The sequence below is a fragment of the Phycodurus eques genome, chromosome 5 (genome assembly GCF_024500275.1).
Source record: "Phycodurus eques isolate BA_2022a chromosome 5, UOR_Pequ_1.1, whole genome shotgun sequence".
Taxonomy (NCBI): Eukaryota; Metazoa; Chordata; class Actinopteri; order Syngnathiformes; family Syngnathidae; genus Phycodurus; species Phycodurus eques.
The window spans coordinates 11,208,070-11,214,205 of NC_084529.1; positions in this window are offsets into that span (position 1 = coordinate 11,208,070).

Here is a 6,136-nt window from a genome sequence, read left to right on the forward strand (position 1 = left end):
AATATAAAAGTAAAGAGGCTATACAAGAAAAGGGAAACCAGCAACAAGAATAGGAAGCCCAGACTGGGATATCCCCAAAAAACTTCAGAGGCTAGATAAAATAAATAAATAAATAAATATGGACCAATGAATTAACTTCCCCAAAAATTATGAAAAGGCCTGGTTTTGTTATGTCAGTAGTTTCCGGCAAAACATTTGTTTATGATCATGACTGCTGTAGATGAGTGTAGGTGCAGTGCCATACTGGATCTGGTTGGTCACTGTCCCACTTGGCCCAAACCAAGTGAACTGTAAATGTGAAAACATAAGATACATATTTTTTGTTTGGAACGTGTCAGCCCTTGCACAAAGTTGTGGAGTTCTTGCATAATCACTGCTGACAAGCAAACCAACAATGGAAGACTGTAAATCCCTTTTCTATTCTATTCTATTGTATTCTATTGTATTGTATTCTATTCTATTCTATTCTATTATTCACTCAAATGACCCATGCAGGAACACAAATACATTTTGAGCAGGTTTTTCCATCCATTTGATTTATGCAGCGCCAACTCAAAGTTTATAGTTCCGTGTAATATTATATAATTGAGTTGGGGAAACTAATCTTCATGAAATACATCCAAAATAAAATGTGGAATTTTCAATTAACCTACCATGCATGTTTTTGGAGTATGGGAGGAAGCACCTGGAGAAAACCCATGTAGAGTAGGGTATTAGTCACGAATAAGTCACAGGTTTTGTCCACATGATGTCACTAAACAGTTAAAAGTCGATTCCATGGCTGACTTTTTGGTCAGTTTTATTTATCAGATAGTGTAGGCCTTCACATTCCGCTATGATTGTAACAACCTGCTTTCACTTAGCGTACAGCCCACCCTGCTTGTTCGTGAGCAATGAAAAGGTAATAAAGAATACATGGCCATGAACTGAATATTGATGTGAGAAAGTGCACTGGCCTTACTTAATTAAGGCTGACCGTGGCTTGTGCAGCCCCCTACAGTAGGACGCTCAGGCTTCCATGGAGAAGCACTGACGGCTGAGAATTATTAACAGGACAATTTTACCAGAAGGAGAGCCAGAGAGTGGGTAAAATCACATTTTAATGCCAATAAACCTCGTTGGATTGGATTGAGGCAGTGAAAATGTGGGGTGGACAGGGGGTGGGGAGTGATGATGACAGATGGTGAGCATCAGACAGAGATATAGTATGAAAGGGAGGGGGAGCAGGGGCTGGCTGGGAAAACATTCTTTTATCACAACGTCTTAAATTATAATCTTGTCATATCGTGTTATAAAATTGAAATGGCTGCGAATACTTTACTCTTTTAAAGTGTAATCACACAACTCTAAAGTTTTGGGAACAAAGGTGTGCCACGTGTCTCTCTCTCTCTCTCTCTCTCTCTGTGTCATTTAAAAAAGAAATATAACAAAGTCTCCTTGAGGAGCATCACAAAGCCACTCAGACTCTACTCCACTACTTCTCAGTGTCTTTCCAAACAGAAACAGAAGACACACTATTGATTACTACTGGCACGTCTTTCCTAAGGGGACTATTGTGTGACTACTACTCAGACACCACAGGAGATAAAAATATCATAAAATACAGTATGCTGATGGTAACAAATACAAGCTCAGGCCAGGCTTTCATATCATAGACATGGGAGTATTGTTTGCTCATTAGAGAGATTTTTCCATTTATGTCAGCAGGTGCAGTGTCTCCCGATCCTATATATTAAAATTGGTCTGGGACTCTATCTCTCTGTCTGACTTTCAATTGACCTCAACATAGCAAGGGCTCACATTCCACATTTGGCTTTTACCTTTTTACAGTGCTGTGCAAAAAAAAAAAAGTTTGGTATAACTTTTCACAGCAGTCATTTTGACATGGATAATATAGTAAATAGCAAAAATAAAAATATAGTAAAAATATAAAATTTAGGGTCACAACTGACTTCCCCAAAAACCTTGTAGAGACACCATGCTTGTTTCACAGAAGAAGGCACACAGTAAAACTTCCATCCATCCATTTTCTGAGCCGCTTCTCCTCACTAGGGTCACGGGCGTGCTGGAGCCTATCCCAGCTGTCATCGGGCAGGAGGCGGGGCACACCCTGAACTGGTTGCCAGCCAATCGCAGGGCACATACAAACAAACAACCATTCGCACTCACATTCACACCTACGGGAAATTTAAAGTTTTAAATTAACCTACCATGCATGTTTTTGGGATGTGGGAGGAAACCAGAGTGCCCGGAGAAAGCCCACGCAGGCACGGGGAGAACATGCAAACTCCACACAGGTGGGGCCGGGGTTTGAACCCCAGTCCTCAGAACTGTGAGGCTGACGCTCTAACCAGTCGTCCACCGTGCCGCCACAGCAAAACTAGGAGTGTTGAAATTGATTTTTACTCCCAAAGTGTAATTTTAACATTTCACATTTTATTAGATTTGCGGTGCCAATTTGTAAATATATTTACAAATGGAAAAAAAGTAACCTTTAGCTGCAACTATAGTTATTCGCTAAAGGTTGCTTTTTTTCATCACTTTGTTTCTGCCCTCATTGTAACAATAGTTTCATGGGCGACCTTTTCAACACCGCTTATCCTGGTTAGGGTCATGGGGTGCTGGAGCCTATCCCAGCTGACTTTGGGCAAAAGGCGGACTACACCCTGAAATGGTTGCCAGTCAGTCGCTGGGCACATATAGACACGGACAACCATTCGCACTCACACTATAGAGCCATGTTTTCTTAAAAAAATTGAAAAATGCTGTACTTAACAGATACTGTATGTGCTTGTTTTATAAAACTTTTCAAATATCGACATACAATGAAATATGAGAAACAGGCATGACTGCAATGTTTATTGGCCGACTGGTTAGAGTGTCTGCCTCACAGTTCTGAGGACCGGGATTCAATCCCCGGCCCCGCCTGTGTGGAGTTTGCATGTTCTCCCCGTGTCTGCATGGGTTTTCTCCGGGCACTCCTGTTTCCTCCCACATCCCAAAAGCATGCGTGGTAAGTTAATTGACGACTCTAAATTGCCCGTAGGTGTGTGTGTGAGTGCGAGTGGTTGTTTGTTTGTATGTGCCCTGCGATTGGCTGGCAACCAGTTCAGGGTGTACCCCGCCTCCTGCCCGATGATAGCTGGGATAGGCTCCAGCACGCCCGCGACCCTAGTGAGGAGAAGCGGCTCAGAAAATAGATAGATGTTTTACAAAGGCAGCACGGTGAACGGCCGGTTAGCACATCTGCCTCGCAGTTCTGAGGACCGGGATTCAAATCCCGATGTGGAGTTTGCATGTTCTCCCCGTGTCTGCGTGGGTTTTCTCTGGGTACTCCCACATCCCAAAAACATGCGTGGTAGGTTAATTGTCCTCTGTGAGTCTAAATTTCCCATAGGTGTGAATGTGAGTGCGAATGGTTGTTTGCTTGTATGTGCCCTGAGATTGGCTGGCGACCAGTTCAGGGTGTACCCCGCCTCTCGCCCGAAGATAGCTGGGATAGGCTCCAGCACACGCGCAACCCTTGTGAGAATAAGCGGCACAGAAAATGGATGGATGTTTTACAAAGGATATGGCACAAATCCTCTTAATTCCTACTATGCTAGCTTTCTGTTTGCAGATATTGATAGTACTGACCTATTGGGAGCTGCACACACCTCTCACCGCACTGTTTCAATTGTGACTGCACAAACAATTTGCCACGTAGCTGTAGATGAGTCCAATCGTAATCAGCTGGCAAGTCCTACTCCACCTAATCAGTGGAATTTTCCTTATCCGGAGGAGAAGCTGTGGAGAAAAAAACTTGACGTGCTAGAAAAAATCTGACTGCAATTTTGGAATCAGCATGCCAATTTTAGTTTTTATCAGCATAAAAATGTAACTCCAAAATTTTTTTTGCATTGTCGTTGTCCCATGCACAATGTTTGTGTCTGAATTTAATGTTCAAACTGTGCATATTGGTACAGTGGCTTAAACCTTTTTTTTTTAAACATAGTACAGTACAGTACATTTGTTAAGAATGGTTCAGTTTTATTTAACTTTTCATTTACTTACATTTGCATTTCATCTTTTCAAACTCTTTGAAACATTTATTTTGGCACAATTTTTATTTAACTTATGTGCAATTGATTTTAATGTAATAATTATTTCAGTACAACCAGTTCAGGGTGTACCCTGCCTCCTGCCCGACGTTAGCTGGAATATGCTCCAGCACGCCCACGACCCTAGTGAGGAGAAGCGGCTCAGAAAATGGATGGATGGATTATTTAAGTACATTTTTTCCCCCTATTTTTAAGCGCAGTCTTTAACATTCAAACTATGCATAATGTTACAGTGGATTACAATAATATTAAATATATGTGCACCGGGAGGAGACCCCGGGGACGACCCAGGACACGCTGGAGAGACTACATCCTTCGGCTGGCCTGGGAACGCCTCGGGATCCCCGCGGAAGAGCTGGGGGAAGTGGGTGGGGAGAGGGAAGTCTGTGCATTCCTGCTAAAGCTACTGCCCCAGCGACCCGACCTCGGATAAGCGGGAGAAAATGGATGGATGGATGGATGGATATGTGCTTTTAGGAATAAAACGTCTGCCTTTTTATTAATACAGGTCAGCTATGCTATTGTATTTTAATGTTGGTCATGATGGGGGTGCTTGGCAAGAGGAGTATTTTTTGAGGTGGTACTTGGTGTAAAACGTTTGAGAACCACTGGTCCAGTGGGTCGTGGTCGCCATTACCCTAACTCATCCATGTTACATGACTGAGTTATGGTCATTACAGCTTAGCAAATAGAACAAATTTGCTGGAACAGTTTCACTGTTCCACAGTGGAGTTTTTAAGCTGCCACTGAGGTTCTTTGTATTCTAATGGATATTTTTTGAAAATTTCTGTCGGACAGAACAAAGTTTTAAAGGGGAGTGACAGAAAAACATGAAAGCAAGAGACAGTGAAAAGATAACTTAATAATATAGGAAGAGAAGACAACAAAAGACAGGACACTCGCTGATGAGGAAAGTAAATCATTATATGCCTAGTTCGATGACACATTAAATTCCAGTGTTGTATGGGGCATTAGTGCTACACCATGTGAAGGAAGGACAGGACAATATAGGGCAGGACAAGGACAGCATGTAGGACAGAGGTCGTGGACCCGGCTGTACAACTGAAGTATGGTGGGAGTGGCTTTGTAAATTTTAGTTTCATCCTTTTCCATGTAAGCCTCTCTCCTGTATCCTCCTCTTGAACACCAACTGCCCTCCTGTATTCCCTCACGACATCCATAAACCTTCCCCACATTCAGTTCTAGGCTCTGTGTTTTCCTCTTCTCTTTCTGCCAAAGAACCCGCTTTCCACCTCCTTCTTCTTCGACCCACAGTAGCTGAATTTCCAACGGCGCCCTGCAGGTTGACGGCGCCAGTGGCGGACGTTGTTAACCCGGGCCATGACCGATTCGGTATGGAATTCTCTGGATGAACGCTCATATTTGTTTGGCAAAGTTTTAAGACGGATGCCCTTCCTGACGCAACCCTCTGCATTTATCCGGGGTTGGGACCGGCCTACAGTTTGCACTGGCTTGTGCCCCCCATAGGGCTGCATTAACAACAACAAAAAATACAGAAGGCAAAATTTTACTTTTACATTTACAATATAATATTGTTATTGTCAGATGGCACTCTACCGAGGCAGAGGAATCAAAGATGTAGGTTCAGCAAGTTGAAGAAGGGTGACCAGCGATCTGTCTAATTATGTAATACATTTTTTCATTCCACAGATATTTTTTCTAATGCATATAATCTATGATGAGACTTAACCAGTGATTAATATTGATATTGTTTATTTTTCCAGTTTAGTAAAATTATTTTCTTAGCGATAACTAACATACAGAGTATTGAATGTGAATATTTGTTTGAGAGGTCGATTATGCTTAAGTAATCGAGTATGCACAATCTTTGGCAAAGTGGAATCCCGCAGTTCAAAATATTCGAGACCTTCTGCATAACCGAAGTCCAAAAGCATTGAATTGGTATGCATTCCCATGTAACTCTACAATAGGTGTCTGGGGTATTTTCAGTGCATTGCGTGCATATATTAGATGAAGAGAAGCACATGTTATGCATACTGTATTGAGTAAAGTGT